Raw genomic sequence first — 17,913 nt, 5'->3', positions numbered from 1 at the left:
TCATTAATTGTTACATTGAAATGAAGACGAGTGAAAGTAAAATTGTAGTCTGAGGTTGTTTTCAGTGTGACTCGGTCATAAATTGATTCATGGTGCTTGTGCGACTTGTTATTTGAAACGTAATATTGTGACCTAACCTCATAAACCTGATAAGGAGCCCACAGCACAGATTTAATTTGCGTGATGATAGTGTACCGAAATATTATGTTTGAAATCTAGTGATGGTTTCCTTGTTTTATGTTGTTTTCGCACCATTTTTCACCCGTATAAGATTTTGTGAGGATTTTAATAATCGCCTGCACTTAAGATGTGATGCAGATAACGTTTTCCTAACCACAAGTCAGCTATTTTATTGTAAGGTTTTGAAACTGGGCATATTTTGATTTAAGACTGTTTGTTGCTCTGAGACTGAATCGAGTAAATAGTGTTATCTGAAATTTGAATACTTTCCAGTAAAAACGAATGAACAGGATGGCTTCGCTAGTTCCGTGCATTCAAGTACCAATGAACTTTGGGTTGGAATATCTCGGCTCCCCCTCCCATGGCAACCTGAAGTTTCTTTTGAAAGATGAAGCACTTCTTGCAAACTCAGCAATAATGTCCTTCAATAGCCCTGTTATAAAGAAAATAACAGTAGAACATTATCAAACTGAAATAGAAGTTAAAGAATTCACTAAAGGCGCAGTACAATGTTTCCTAGAAGCCTCATATATTGGTACTTTGAAAGATATCTCCAAATTCAACTTCAGAGATCTCAACAAAATAGTCCACGTTTTTGAGGTTAACTGGTTGATAGAAAAGTGTTTTGAATACTTTCAGGAATTGACGGAGTCCGTAAGAGAGGATAATTTTGACGAGCAGTTATTCTTATTTGATGAGGCCTAAATACTCTGGACAAATTGAAAAAGAGAACTTTTATAGATGTCGTAATCAAGAAATTCACATCTTCTGCACCTTGCACACTGCTTTTTGTAACCAAATACCTCAGCGATTTCTCATCCTGTTCTACAAAGTATCTTGATGTGATAATGGAACTTACTGCTAATCAGGAGCATGTTCTTGTGGAAGCTCTTATCAGCAACTTGGAAAAGACTGAAAATACTCTTGGTCAGACCAGCAGATACATACTCCAGAGGTTGACCTATAAAGATTGTTCTTCTACTTACGAGACTGTCTATCAACGACTGTTCGAGAAGCTCGCAGAACTGGAAACCCCGACAACTGAGGACTTCGGGCTCGTCGTGAGGGCTCTGCAACAATATAATAAAGCCCAGAAGGAAATAAAAGATTCCATGTCATACGCAGCTTTGCCAAACTTTTTTCTTGATTTTCAGCAGCTCAATAACATAAACAGTCTTGACGAACTTACAAACTTTTTGATAGAGTCTCCAATGGTGAGAAACAGTTATATTTTCTTTGATGCTGTTCATATTTGGCTTTGTGATAAAAGAATTAATGTAAATACACCTTTCGTATCCATAAGCGACGAATTTATTGAAAGATTCGCTCATACAATGCAGTGCAGAGGATGGAAACCTCTAGAACTCGTATACATGAGGCAAAAAAATGGAGTATACCTCGGTGGCCTGGTTGATAAAATACAAAATAAAGCCAGCATGGTATCTGGAAACTGTTTCAATCGCATGACATCGAAATCTGAATACTCTCCAGAAGAACTATTTGCACGAGATCATGACATCAAGTTTACATTCAAACAGGCCTCTATAACAAACTGCAGCAAGGAAGGGGATTGTGGGTTTATACTGCGAGTAACAGCTGCAACAGGGAAAAACGATGATTCCTTTAACATACGACTAGTTACAGATCCTAACCTCTACCCTGATGATATACATTTTCACAGAGAATCCCACATGCTAGCTGATAATATTCACTTTACTCTTGATATTACCTTAGACGGCAAAACCTACTACACCCGGCCGATAACGTGGTATGGTAGACCTTGTCGAGATATAACTGACAAATATTGGTATTGGGGATCACTTTGTTTCTGGAAATATGGGGAAACAACCCGGTATGAGAGTAGGGGTGATCTCTCGACGTGGTCACGCTTTTATGGTTCAACCGCAAAGATAAGACCTGTCGTGTACACTGTGTAAGCTGGGGTTATCAGAATATTCTAGCTAGAAAGTGCTCTGTAACTCTCATAGATGGTAATGACATGAACAGTGGGATGTTTTTCAAAAAACTCATCATACAGTAATATCTGCATTTTCACCAGATTAAACAATTAAGGGGGGGGGGGGGGGGGTTCACCCTGATTTTATTGTGAAATTTGATTTCGAGATAGCAATTGACCAACAAACTAGGGCCTGTAACCGAACTTTTGTGGGTGTTCCGGATTCCGGGTGCTCGCGGGACAGCCACGCCCATATAATATTTGGTCCAAATTATGCCTGATTATGCCAAATCATCTTAACATACTCAAAACCCAGATTTTAAATTCTCTACTTGTAGCTAGTAGTCTCCTGAACTCGTATATGAATTTTCATCAAGATTGGACAAAAAATGATTGAGTTATGAGTCAAATTTTTTGCGATTATTTGAACACAGAATCCACAGTTAGGTAGATATTGAGCTGATAATCATAGAGAATGTGTAGTTTAGGCTTACCTTTTATATAAAGTTAGTTTCATTCAAAAATATTGATATTTGACCAATTTATGGGCCAAATCGATCAAATTTGGTGCGTATGCCCAAATATGGGCATATGGTTTTTAGCTCATAACTCAGTCATTTTTGTCCGATACATTTTACAAATACAATCACTGAAAAGTGTAAGCGTACAACTTGTACTGTACAAATTACTCAAAGTAAACATTTTACAAGTACAAATACCGAAGTACAAACTGAAACAGCCAACAAATCAATCTCGGGAATGTAGACGTTATAAGCTACTAGTGATGTACACAGTACGTTTTCTATGTGTCTCCGGTGTATTGTATAATACATTATACCTTATACATCCCATAGCAACATGTATTATAACAAGACCGCACAGAATATGGGGCACTATCCGTCGCGGAGTCGAGTCCGCGGCGGAGCCGCCGGACTCCGAGCGGACTCCGGCGGAGCCGCCGGACTCCGAGCGGACTCCGGCGGTGCTCCGCCAAAATGTATTTACAGTGGACTCGAGTACATTTTGGCGGACTCCGAGCGGAGCCGAGCGGACTCCGAGCGGACTTTAAAGTCCGCCGCGGACTCCGAGCGGCTCCGCGGCGGCTCGGTGGAGTGTCCGCCGCGGACTAAGCCACTAGGCGGACTCCGGTCCGCCGCGGACTCCGGCGGAGTGCTTGGCGGACTCCGCCGGACCTCTCCGCCAGACTTGAATCCGGCGGAGTCCGGCGGAGCTTGGCGGAGTCCGCCAGCTCGGCGGACTCCGCTCGGAGTCCGCCGGATTCCAACAGAGTCCACTGACTTCCGACCTCCGTCTTCCGACCCTCGGCTAAATTTGTCACGTGACATACAACATAGCATTTTGCAATATTGTGGTCAGATGAAAAGGTCGCTAGTGATAAACCTTAACCATTACCCTCACAATGTCAATAGTGTACAACTCTAGTCCTAACTTTGACCCTATAATGCATAAACGTTGACCCTAACCCTCCACCAAACCGTCCGCAGCGAAATATTAATGTCATTGACTGGTCACGTGACCAAAACAATTTTTGTCATATTATCTCATATGGGGAAGCGTTTTTAGCAAGCAAAAATACGTCGACCATCACAGGACGACGCCAGCCAGCACTCTCTACGCTTTTCGAGCTCCGATCGTCCTGTGACGAAGTAAGGACGAAGCCTGAGGTCCTCAGGTAACATCGACCACCGATTGAAAATTCAAAGATTTTTGACATAAAGGTCAAATGTAAAACTAAAATCTTAATGTTGATTGATTGACGACGTCAATTTTTGAGCACAGCGCGAGCGCATGCGGAAAAGGACCGCGTAGCTAGTCAAGATGTTGATAAATATTTGCAATTTGGCTTGTGGCGCGATGTGTTGCTCTAACTATAGCCCTCTCGCTTGCAGTAGCGCGCGACCGCCGGAGGCGGAAATGACCTGGTTAGCTAGGTAAACGCAATGTGCCTTGTAGGATGAAATCTTACTAGCTGACGCCATTCGCAGCTGTGCTGCTCGCTGTACGTCAGCGATCGAAATTTATACGCGTATCCCCCGTTAAGATGTGCCACTCGACGCGCCACACAATTTTTCTCGTTGCTCGTCGCACGTCGACGGACAACGAAGCTCGTTGCGACGCGCCGCGCAATGAGCTGCCAGGCTAGGACATCGTCCTGGTCCAACAAATTTTGGCGAGCGATTTTCTCCAAAAATTTAATGAGGGCGCCGACTTCCACTCTGGCTAGGTTTCTTCTTACCCAGCGCGCGTTCCTTAATGGGATGAGGTAAAATTAGGTAAAAAGAATCCACTGACTTGGCCAGAGTGCTTTCATAAAACTCTATTACTAGCTTAGCGTTGTAGGATTATATACTTTAATTTCGGATCGAGTGAAGCGAGTGATACACATTACTTTGATTAAACTCATGCTGATCACAATACAGTACAGGGAAGTGGGTAACACGGCTTGCAGTCGCAGCTGCGGCTCCTCGCTGGCGGTAATATTTCAATGAACAAGAATTAAGAAAAAGAGAATTTAAGAAAAAGAGAATTTTATTTGCCACAGAATAATGAATACATATAATATACTTCAAAAAAAAACTTCAAAATATATTGTTAGTTCATCTATCGTTCATAAGATGGGGTACTCTCAATAATCAAGTACATGAGTACCCGACCCGCCGCGCCACGCAAGCACCACACTGCAATTGAAATTGGAGATGTAAGCATAATCAGGGTTGCCGGCATTTTTGAGAGTCATTTTTAAGGTTTTTTCACGTCTTTTAAGGCCCCTTTTGACCCATTTTTAAGGTCCAAAACAGTTAAATTCAAGGTTTTTTAAGGTCCACAGTGCGAAAGTTTCGACAAACGTAATGCAATAAAGGTGCAAATTTAAGGTTTTTCAAGGTTTTCCGATACAGAAATTGCAATCATATCTAAAGGGGGAAGGTATAATTTCAGAAAACCCCAATTAAATCTACAACAAGCTAGGTATAATTTCAGAAAAACCCAATTAGATCTACAACAAGCTAGGTATAATTTCAGAAAAACCCAATTAGATCTACAACAAGCTAGGTATAATTTCAGAAAAACCCAATTAGATCTACAACAAGCTAGGTATAATTTCAGAAAACCCCAATTAGATCTACAACAAGCTAGGTATAATTTCAGAAAAACCCGATTAGATCTACACCGAGCTAGGTATAATTTCAGAAAAACCTAATTAGATCTACACCGAGCTAAGTATATTTTCAGAAACCCAATTAGATCTACACCGAGCTAGGTATAATTTCAGGAAAACCCAATTAGATCTACAACAAGCTAGGTATAATTTAAGAAAACCCCAATTAGATCTACAACAAGCTAGGTATACTTTCAGAAAAACCCAATTAGATCTACAACAAGCTAGGTATAATTTCAGAAAAACCCAATTAGATCTACACCGAGCTAGGTATAATTTCAGAAAACCCTAATTAGATCTACAACAAGCTAGGTATAATTTCAGAAACCCAATTAGATCTACACCGAGCTAGGCATAATTTCAGAAAAACCCAATTAGATCTACAACAAGCTAGGTATAATTTCAGAAAACCCCAATTAGATCTACAACAAGCTAGGTATAATTTCAGAAAAACCCAATTAGATCTACAACAAGCTAGGTATAATTTCAGAAAAACCCAATTAGATCTACAACAAGCTAGGTATAATTTCAGAAAAACCCAATTAGATCTACATCAAGCTAGGTATAATTTCAGAAAATTTTACTTATCCGGAAAATCCATTTAGATCTACAACAAGCTAGGTATAATTTCAGAAAAACCCAATTAGATCTACACCGAGCTAGGTATAATTTCAGAAAAACCCAATTAGATCTACAACAAGCTAGGTATAATTTCAGAAAAACCCAATTAGATCTACACCGAGCTAGGTATAATTTCAGAACATCCAATCAGATCTACACCGAGCTAGTTATAATTTCAGAAAATCTTATCAGGTCTACACAGAGCTAGGTATAATTTCAGAATATCCAATCAGATCTACACCGAGCTAGGTATAAATTCAGAAAATCCAATCAGATCTACATCAAGCTAGGTATAATTTCAAAAATTTTTACTAATCCGGAAAATCCATTTAGATCTAACATCAAGCTAGGTATAATTTAGGTATGGAACCTTAAAAAACCTTAAAAACCCGAAAATTTGCCCGTTTTTCACGTCTTTTTTAAGGTTTTTTGCCCAAAATTGCCGTTTTTTAGGTTTTTAAGGTTTTTTAAGGTTTTTAAGGTCCCCCGGCAACCCTGAGCATAATGGGCGCGGGGGCGCCGCGCACGTGGATCGAGCCGGCCCACGTACCCAAATTGCAAATGCAAATGTATATGTCACAATGTCACACTCACAGTCACATTTATTAATTTCTACATAATTTATTCATTATACTTATCTGCCCACGAGTGCTGGTATCAGTTTGTGTCTTAAAAAACTCTCTAGTGGTCTGAATAGTTCTGCTATGTTGGAAACAGTTCTTTGAAGGTATTGCCATCTGCAATTTACTCCTTTAGTATATGCAGCTAACGCTGCCTGTGGCTCATCGGCAGCATGGCAAAAGTAAAAAGTTTCTCTATATCCTTTACCCATTTCTCTACTTTCTTTTTGACATGATATTCCTCCTTGTATTGAGTCCGCTCGGAGTCCGCTCGGAGTCCGCCAAAATGTACTCGAGTCCACTGTAAATACATTTTGGCGGAGCACCGCCGGAGTCCGCTCGGAGTCCGGCGGCTCCGCCGGAGTCCGCTCGGAGTCCGCTCGGAGTCCGGCGGCTCCGCCGCGGACTCGACTCCGCGACGGATAGTGCCAAAGACGGCTTCTAAAGTTACAAGAGCATCTGGATACAAATATGTTGATTATTGCTTTCAAATCAAGATAACGGTGTTAATTTCTGTATAATTACTAAAAAAGGGGAAGGCAATGAAGGTTCAATTATTTTTCAAGGTTCAACAGTTTAGTTACTACAAACGGATGGTTTTTGAGAAGTCTTCTGATCTTCCCTTCAAGAATCATTTTGTTTGTAAACTCCACTCCCATAACTTTAACTGACTTCACTGCAGATTTCTCAGCAGAGAAATTTAACCGTAATCTCCTACCAATCTGATTCAACGACTTTAATCTGTTAAACCTTTTGTCTCCCAAAGCTGTTTTGATAGTTAAGCTTACTTTTTCTGCTGCTATATTTAAATCCCAGTCTATTTCTACGCTCTTAATCAAACAAATGTTACCCAAATCCAATTCCAGCCACGATTCTGAACATTTTTCTTCCGATATAGTGTCCTCCGAATGTCCAGACATTTCGTTAGTTTTATAAATAAACTTTTGAAGATAATTCTCAACATTCTCAATGCTAACACCAGCAAACAATGATTCTTCTGTACGTCCACCAAACAAACCAAGCCCGTTAAATATTTTCAGAAATTCTGGAATCACTTCCTGAAACGTTTTTTCCTCCTTTTTTACAAGCTCTATCAGTTGTTGCCACCTTGGTTTGGCTATGTTGCAGACAATTTCCTTTTCAATGCCAAATATGACAACTTGACGCACACCAAACAACATTCCCATGCTCCAAGGGTCTTTGTTACCGTCAGAAAGTTCCAATCTTATTTTGCAAGTCTCCAGCAACCAACCAGATATATTGATCCACTGATTACAGCTGTTGTTCATCTCATCATCATCAAGTGTTTGATCTTCTTCTGTTTTCACTAACACCTTTTCCCCATTTTCCATGATGGCAAAGATTTTGAAATGATTTGCCTTAGAATAACCCCACCACTGTATTTTTACATGATCAACTATGCAAGCTGTAACTAGATCAATTTCAATCCAGGCTGTTTGGTCCCCTGTCCACCATTCACTGCCGGAAAGCTCGGTTATATTTTTACCCCTATCCTGAGTAGAGTTAACACGGACAGGTTTATCCTCAGATATTACTCTTACTTCTGTGGATTCCTTGACTTGGATTTCCACTTCCTCCTCGAGAGCCTTATCTGCATTGAGTAAACTTGGTGAAATGGGAGAGGCTTTTTCTTTGTCGGAGGTTTTGATTGCAAAAACTTGCATTTGCCGTAAACCAAACAACATTCCTTTGTTCCAAGGGTCTTTGTTACCATCAGAAAGTTCCAATCTTATTTTGCAAGTCTCCAGCAACCAACCAGATATATTGATCCACTGATTACAGCTGTTGTTCATCTCATCATCATCAAGTGTTTGATCTTCTTCTGTTTTCACTAACACCTTTTCCCCATTTTCCATGATGGCAAATATTTTGAAATGATTTGCCTTAGAATTACCCCACCACTGTATTTTTATATGGTTAACTATGCAAGCTGTCTTTAGATCGATTTCTATCCAGGCTGTTTGGTCGCCCGTCCACCATTCACTCGCCGAGTTTTCAGTTATATTTTGAGCCCTATTTCTAGTTGAGCTAACTGTGACCGGTTTACACTCTGCAACATTTTTGAAAGAGTGAGAGTTACCGACCAATCCGATTTCCTTTGCCACGTAAAGAACATCTTGCCAAGTGCTATAATTCTCTGGGCATATGGGGACAACACGTGAGAATAGAAGGATCCAGAAAGTTAACAGCTAGACGCAACTTTTCTGACAACACGTATTTCTCACTCGTTTGAGCATCGTCCATGAGTCCTATAAAAGGGGCAGACCTACTCCAATATGCCTGGATCCCATCATGATACCTTGACTCATCCCATCCGCTGATGTCATTACCTAGGACCCACCCTTCAGCTGTGAACCAAGTAAAGGCGCAGTGTCCAGGCTGCCCTATTGGCATTGCTGGTACCCCAAAAGCTTGACAGGCTGCAGCCCCAAATTTGGAGACCACCCCACAAACTCCCCCTTCTTGGTGGAGAAGCATCAGGGTTTCAGGACGGTGGTTATAAAAAGCGGAACCATCGTGGATTGAAACACCTTCATCATTAATCGCCCTATATCTAATCATGGTGTGTGTGGCCTTTCCTATCTTTTCTGAAGATTGAAACTCTAGAGGTATGTTTATCCTGGCCCACTCTAACTCGTCATCCTCTGCCCAGGATCCCACCACATATCGAAGATGCCAGCATGTCATCTTGTCTAACATTCCAAAAAGAGGACTGGGCTTCATGTCCCACCAGCCTACAAAGCTTAGATACCGCCTAATTGGATCAATTTCCTTACCTTCCTTCCTCAATGCATACGATATAACAGGCATTGCAAAGGTAAGTGCTACAGCCACAGCTAACTTCAGTTTAACTGGGTGTTTGGTAGCGTGAGGATCTAACCGGAGGATAGATTTTAACAAATCAAGAGCTCTCATCCAGTCTCCATTCTCTACGTCTCCACTTGTCATGAACGCTTCTAACAGGGCTCTGTCTCTGATTATTTTCTGAGTTTCTTTACATTCCAGTAGCTGTGAAAGGGGCGTGGTGCTGTCAGATAGTTTAGAGAACAGTTTCCATTGTAAGATATCCACAGAACCAGTGTTAGATAAACAGTATTGTTCCAGATCTTGCTTGTGTTTTTCAACAGAGTCAGTTATCTTCTTTTCAAGCTCCTCCATTTCCTGACATAACATGTTTTAAATAATGATTCCCACTAACACAATATAGAATACTTGCAAACTGTTGTATAGATAATAGTTGCTGTAAGTGTACAAGTAACTTAAAATATGCATTTTATAAATACAGTCAATGTAAAGTTGATTTTCTTGTGCAATTTGATTTCGAGATAGCAATTGAGACATGTAAAGTCTAAAATGTGTATCTCATTAGACTGTAATATTTTGTTATTAATGTAAGATAAAAACTTTTTTTTTCGTAACCTTTGTGATGAAGAAAATTAGAGAAAGATGAATACAGCAAGTGCAGCCCTATGTAAGTATGTACCTATTGGGAAAAGACTTAATACTAACGCCGATATAAGCCAATATAAGGGACCCACCCAGTAACTACCACGGTAAGCAGTGTTTTAAACAATATACCCAGTTATCTGAGTTAAAAACACGCTCTTAAGATCTTATCTAAATCACTATAAATAGGACCTGGGAGGTGGAATTTGATATTTGATATTACAGTCAAGCTGTTATGTGAGATAAATATTTTTTAAATGTTTCGCATTGTTGTACCAGTGTTGAGCACCTGTCATGAAATTTAACACAACGAAAATGTGATTGGCTGCCGCCTGCCGGCTGGTTTTAGGGTTTAATTTAAGAGATGTTAATTAATTGTAACATTGAAATGAAGATGAGTGAAAGTAAAATTGAAGTTGGAGGTTATTTTTAGTATGATATGGTTATAAATTGATTCATGGCGCTTGTGCGACTTGTTATTTAAGACGTAAAATGGTGACCTCATAAACCTGATAAAGAGCTCACAGCATTGATTTAATTTGCGTGATGATAGTGCACCGATATATTATGTTTGAAATCTAGTGGTGGTTTCCTTGTTTTCTGTTGTTTTTGCACCATTTTGTGACCCGTATAAGATTTTGTGATCCTTCGTGTACATTGTACCTTAATCACCTGCAATTAAGATGTGATGCAGATAAAGTTCCTTTATACTAGCCACAAGCCATTTTATTGTAAGGTTTTGAAACTGGGCATATTCTGATTTAAGACTGTTTGTTGCTTAGAATAGAGTAAATAACAAACATCGTTATCTGAAATTTGAATACTTTCCAGTATAAACGCATGAACAGGATGGCTTCGCTAGTTCAGTGCATTCAAGTACCAATGAACTTTGGGCTGGAATATCTCGGCTCCCCCTCCCATGGCAACCTGAAGTTTCTTTTGAAAGATGAAGTACTTCTCGCAAACTCAGCAATAATATCGTTCAACAGTCCTGTTATAAAGAAAATAACAGTAGAACTTTTCCAAACAGAAATTGAAGTTAAAGAATTCTCTAAAAGCGCAGTACAATGTTTCCTAGAAGCCTCATATTCTGGTACTTTGAAAGATATCTCAAAACTCAACTTCAGAGATCTCAACAAAATAGTCCATATTTTTGAGGTTAACTGGTTGATAGAAAAGTGCTTTGAGTACTTTCAGGAAATGACGGAGTCCGTAAGAGAGGATGATTTTGACGAGCAGTTATTCTTATTTGATGAGGCCATGTATACTCTGGACGTATTGAAAAAGAGAACTTTCATAGATGTGGTAATCAAGAAATTTACATCTTCTGCAACCTGCACACAGTATTTTGTGACCAAATATCTCAGCGATTTCTCATCCTGTTCTACAAAGAATATTGATGTGATAATGGAACTTACTGATGATCAGGATCATGTTCTTGTGGAAGCTCTTATCAACAACTTGGAAAGGACTGAAAATATTCTTGATCAGACCAGCAGATACATACTCCAGAGGTTGACCTATAAAGATTGCTCTTCTACTTACGATACTGTCTATCAACGACTGTTCGAGAAGCTGGCAGAACTGGAGAACCCCACAACTGAGGACTTCAGGCTCGTCGTGAGGGCTCTCCAACAATACAACAAAGCCCAGAAGGAAATAAAAGATTTAATGTCATACGCAGCTGTGCCAAACTTGTTTCTTGATTTTCAGCAGCTCAATAACATAAACGATCTTGATGAGCTGACAACCTTTTTGATAGAATCTCCAATGGTAAAAAACAGCTATATTTTCTTTGATGCTGTTCATAATTGGCTCTTTGATAAAATGATTGATATAAAGACACCTTTCGTATCCATCAGCGACGAATTTATTGAAAAATTCGCTCATATAATGCAGAGCAGAGAATGGAAACCTCTAGAGCTCAAATACGTGAGGCACATAAATGGGCTACACCTTGGTGGCCTGGTTGATAAAATACTAAATAAAGCCAGCATGGTATCTGAAAACTGTTCCAATCGTATGACATCGAAATCTGAATACTCTCCAGAAGAACTATTTGCACGAGATCACGACATAAAGTTTAAATTCAAACAGGCCTGTATAACAAACTGCAGCAAGGAAGGTGATTGTGGGTTTATACTGCGAGTAACAGCTGCAACAGGGAAAAACGATGATTCCTTTAACATACAACTAGTCGTAGATCCTAACCTCTACCCTGATGATATACATTTTCACAGAGAATCCCACATGCTAGCTGATAATATTCACTTTACTCTTGATATTACCTCAGACAGCACAACATGCAGCGAGCTGATAACGTGGTATGGTAGACATTGTCAAGATATAACTGACAAATACTGGTATTGGGGAAGACGTTGTTTCTGGAAACTAGGGGAAACAACCAGGTTTAGGAGTAGGGGAGATCTCTCGAAGTGGGTACGCAATTACATTTCAGCCGCAAAGATAAGACCTGTCGTGTACATTGTATAAGCTGGGGTAATCAGAAGATTCTAGCTAGAAAGTATACTGTAACAAACGTAGATTGTAATGACAAGAACAGTGGAATGTTTTTAAAAACTCGTCATAGAGCTGTAATATCTGCATTTTCACGGTTAATATTGAATTAAAATATTTACTTTAAAAACCGTTAGTTTGATCGCAAAGTTTTCTTGAAAAATTTTATTTTCCAGATTAAACAATTAAGGGGAGGGGCCGGGGGGTTCACCCTGATTTTCTTGTGAAAATTGATTTCGAGATAGAAAATCAAATATAGAAACCCTATATCGAGTTCTGTTGTTTTGAGCGAAATCAGTTTTGTGATTATTTGAATACAGAATTCACAGTTAGGTAGATATTGAGCTGATATTCATAGAGAATGTGTAGTTTAGGCTTACTTTTTACATAAAGTTAGTCTTATTCAAAAATATTGATATTTGACCAATTTATGGGCCAAAATTGATAAAATTTGGTGCGTATGCCCAAATATGGGGTTATGGTTTTTAGCTGATAACATTTTTTGTCCAATACATTCTACAAATACAATCGCTGAAAAGTGTAAGAGCACAACTCGTACTGTACAAGTAACTCAAACTGTACATTTTACAAGTACAAATACCAAAGTGCAAACTGAAACAGCCAACAAATCTCGGGAATGTAGACGTTATAAGCTACTAGTGATGTACGTTTCCTGTGTGTCTTCGGTATATGGTATAATACATTATACCTTATACATCCCATAGCAACATGTATTACAACAAGACCGCGCAGAATATGGCTTCTAAAGTTACAAGAGCATCTGGATAAAAATAGAAAAGTACAAAAATATATAATATTTAAAGAGAAGAGGTCCATTCTACTTATTAACTTGAAACGAAATGACTTAATGGCTAATACCCATCTCAATTACACGGCACTGAACATTGATTACATATTACATGATACACACACTAAATGTAAGCTCCCATATTAACACATGGGAAGATAAAACAATGAAAATGAAAGAAATTGATGTAAGAAAGTTGCTTCATCTGGGGGAATTACACTCTGTTTGTTTGGGGACCGGTTTTTTATACCCGGCCAATGTTTACAAAATAATATAATACATAACAATATAATTTTATTTAATATGCGTGAATATGAAAATTGAAAATGTTGATTACGTCTATTCATTAAAAACAAAAACAGAAACTTTAAAAATTAAAACTTGTATATCATGATTTATTAACATATAGTGACAAATAATTTGATTTGATACGACAGATGATCACACGCACTGTTTTATAAGCTACTTGAGGTTAAAACAAAAAAGAATAACTGAGCCCATGTCTTATCAGCACCTGCTAGCGCTGTTTATATGATGCTATTAATATGACAGTGAATGGGCAGTGAAAAAAGTGGCATGTGGTTGATAGTGACTAGTGTGCTAACCGTCTGGTTTTATTTATTCCTTAGTTTATTCTCGGTAGTTGATTTGTTGTGTGCCTGATCTTGTCGATTTACGTAGCCCGGGTAAATTATGTAACAGAAAAGGTGGCCATTCTTCATCGTTTCCTGAGCTTTGTAGTTCTATCATTACACGCTTCGCTGATTTCTTATATATGCTTATTGAGAAAATGCTAGATGGGCAAGTTATGCGACTAATGTTGTGCTCGGTAATAGCTAATATAGGACCTTTATACAGAACACTAGCGCGTAGATCTGGTTGAGAGAACGTTGTTAGCCAGTCGATATTGTCGTCATAAGACGTGCCATACTTTGGTATATCGGGAGGAAATAAGTCTTTTATCGACGACGGCAGAAGGCCAGGCATGTAAGTTATCTTGTGCATCAGAGTCAGAGCATTTTTTATGATGACCCCGTGTACAGATAATATTTCGTACTCTTTAAACGTAGTTTTAGTATGATCCGGAAGCTTACCGTCCTAATTGTAATAGTAATTCACGTAGCCCGGCATAACTGCTCGTATTCCCTGCTTTTGTTTAGTGAACAGTGATTCAATATGGGATTTTGCAGCAAAGCCCCAAACTAGTGAACAGAAATTTAAGTGAGATTGTACAAAACTTTGGAAGATCTGTAAGCGTGCTTTGATTGGTAATTTGCGTTTTATTTTGAACATAATACCTATAAACCGTGACATTTTTGTTTTGACGGCTCGGATGTGGCTGGCCCATTTTAGTTTGTCGTCGACGATAACTCCTAAAAACCTGGCCTCCGTTTTGCGTTCTATAGGAGAGTTGTCGATACTTACTTGTAGAGACGATAGATCTACCCGTCTTTTTGAAAATACCATATAGCAAGTCTTCTTCAGATTAAGAGCTAGGCCGTTCGAGTTAACCCATTTTATCAACACGTCAGTGAGGTGGTTTACTTTGGATATAATGTCTTGTACATTTGATCCGGTGATAATAATGTTTGCGTCGTCTGCGTATAATATAAATTTAGCTAGGTTACTGATTCCTGGTAAGTCATTGATATATATGACAAATAGCAGGGGGCCTAATATGCTCCCTTGTGGAACACCGTATATCATAGATTCTAATGATGAATTGGAGCCGTTTAGGGAAACAAATTGACTGCGACCACTGAGGTATGACTCGAACCATTTCAACGCAATGCCACGAATACCGTAATGCTCAAGTTTCCTGAGTAATGTCGCGTGATCTAGGACGTCAAATGCCTTGCTATAGTCTAAAAGTAATAAAAGTGCTATTTGGTTCTTATTTAGAGAATGCAGAATAGAGCTCTGAGCATTGAGAAGTGCGTGCTCACATGATCTTCCTGGTCGGAATCCGTACTGATTCTCGAATAGAAAGTTATTCTTGTCGAGAAATTCTAAAACGCGTCTGTGCATTAGTTTTTCATAAATTTTTGAGAACGAGCCCAGAAGCGAAATAGGTCTATAATTCGCTACGTCGAGTTTACAACCTCCTTTGTGTATAGGTGTAACTTTTGCCGTTTTCAAAGCTTTAGGGAAAGCTCCCTCTACAAAAGATGTGTTAACTACTTTTGCTAAGGCGCATAAAAAATTTTGGCATGTGCTGGCTATTTTCAAGGGCTCAATCTTTGAATCGAGAGTTGCCTTATTTTTTAGGCCAATAATAATTCTATGAATCTCGGTGGGCCCAGTAGGTTCGAGGTAGATAGACGTTGGACATGACCCGGTCAGATACTCCTGGAACCCCCCAGGATCGAAGGTCTGTCGGGAACTGATCTGAGACTTTTTTTTTTTTCCTTAATAAAATGCAACCTACTAAAACCAATGGGGCCCTCCCCGGGGTCATTACTCTCGCATTTGCGAGAGTCGTCCCTAAGGTGTGAAAGTAGGTCAAGATTTGTTCACACCAAGCCCTAGCATCGCTATTTGCTGACCATCTGCCTTCACTGGAGGTATGTTTTTAGAGAGTGGAGGCCGACCGTCAGCTTGGGATGCAGGGCCAAGTGGTCAACAACGTCAAGGCCCCCTTCCACATGGGCCATGTTGGTTTTGGCAGATACTGTGGTAATAAGATATGAAGTGAATGAGTGAAATGAAGTGATTGAAAAGGGTGTAAAAGAGGAAGAGCTTGTAAGGTAGTTTAGGAATGGAAGGAAGCAGGGCATGTACTACAAAAAAACAGTTAGTAGTACTGTAGGATAGTAACAATAACCATTGATAATAAATAACAAAGACAGCAATATAAATGGGGTGGACAATTTGCCCTAATCGGCCAAGATCGACACAATAGAACTTTTGTGGCCTATTTTGTCACCAGTAAGTGAAAGTTTAAGAAGTTTGATATATCCCTGCCAGATCGGCATGTCCCCTGCCTGAAATCTTTTGCTAATGTACCATTTGGCAACAATATTAAAATGATTTATAATTTGTGAAGTGTGATTACAAACTATAAAATTAATTTTATTGGGGTCTTTGTAATTTCTATCGATTTTCCTTTTTATAAAGTCTTCAAGTATTGTGATGAAGCTATTTGTGTGGATACAATGGAGATAGATATGAGGGATTGTTTCTAAGTATGTGTTACACAGGCTACACATGGGAGTATCTGTAACAATTTTCATTTTGTGTCTCATGTATCTGCACGTCGTGATCCTCATTAAAAGCTTGTACTGAAATTGAATCAACTTAAAATTTTTAGATACTAAGAAAAATAGGTTGCTAAGAACGACCGCCCAATCTATTGGTTGATTATTTAGGTCAATAACCCATTGACGTAATGGGGACAGCTCGTTTGGGCAGATAGAGTCGTACATTTTATCCCGAATTTTACTTCCCTTCACCTGTCCAGTTACAGAATGTAAAAATTTAAGTTTTATATTTGAGTCAACAAACTCAATATTCCTTGAGTTAATAGTGGGGCAGTTATATCTCCGTATCCCCATGATAATGTTACAATACTCAGTTTTGGAAATAGTATTTGGAGACAACTCCCACTTGTTAATGAACATATCGTAGTTAAGGATTGTACTTTGGTCTATAGAAAGAAAATCTGAGATGTAAAATATTCCCTTATTAATCAGATGATTGTTCCAAAGTTTGGCCCCGATGTCGGTTATTGCTTGGTTGTACCACACGCAGTGATCAATAGAACCCAAGGCTGCATTTACCGAACTTATCTTCCACTCAGTGTAACAATTAAGGACGTCTTGAGTAAAATGGCAGTTGGTTTTAGCGAGACCGTTTTCTACGGAGATGGTGATATGGTCAGGAAATTTCAGCTGCATAATCATAATATCTTTCCAAGTGTGGTGAAAGGAATTATTTAGTAGCTTGGATATGAGGCTGGTTTTAAGACCTATAATAAAATCAGATAAATAAAAAAGTCCCAGGCCTCCATGTTCCTTATTTCGGGTAATAATCTCACGTTTTACTTTATCGCGTTTGCAACCCCAAAGAAAATGGAAAATAGCCGTGTCAAAGATTTTGATAAAGGAAGCATCCGGTCGAGGGAGAGGAGAAACAAGATATGTTATTTGGGAAAAGAGAAGGGTTTTAATGACTGTGCATTTACCCATCAGCGTCAGATCCCTCTTGCTCCATCGGTTTATCCAAGACTGAACCTTAATCAATTTATCATTATAATTACTGTTGACAATATCCATCAGTGAGCCATCGTTCATATAAACTATACCCAAAGCGGTGAAGTTATTTGTTATAAAATCATTGCCGTATAAACTTTGAAGGGATTCTAGTAGAGTTGTATTAAGACGAGCTCGACCTAAAGGAATACATCTAGTTTTGTCGATGTTAGCTTTACACCCCGAGCACTGAGCAAAAGTTCTGAGTTCTGTCATAACCGCCTCTACACTTTCAATTGAAGCTTTCAGAAACAGATCAGTGTCGTCTGCAAAGAGACTCTGTAAGATTTCCACACCTGATATGTTAAGACCCC

This window comes from Bolinopsis microptera, chromosome 3 (assembly GCF_026151205.1).
Source record: "Bolinopsis microptera isolate Bmic1 chromosome 3, MBARI_Bmic_1.0, whole genome shotgun sequence".
NCBI classification, from domain to species: domain Eukaryota; kingdom Metazoa; phylum Ctenophora; class Tentaculata; order Lobata; family Bolinopsidae; genus Bolinopsis; species Bolinopsis microptera.
Note: the sequence above shows the minus strand (reverse complement) of the source record.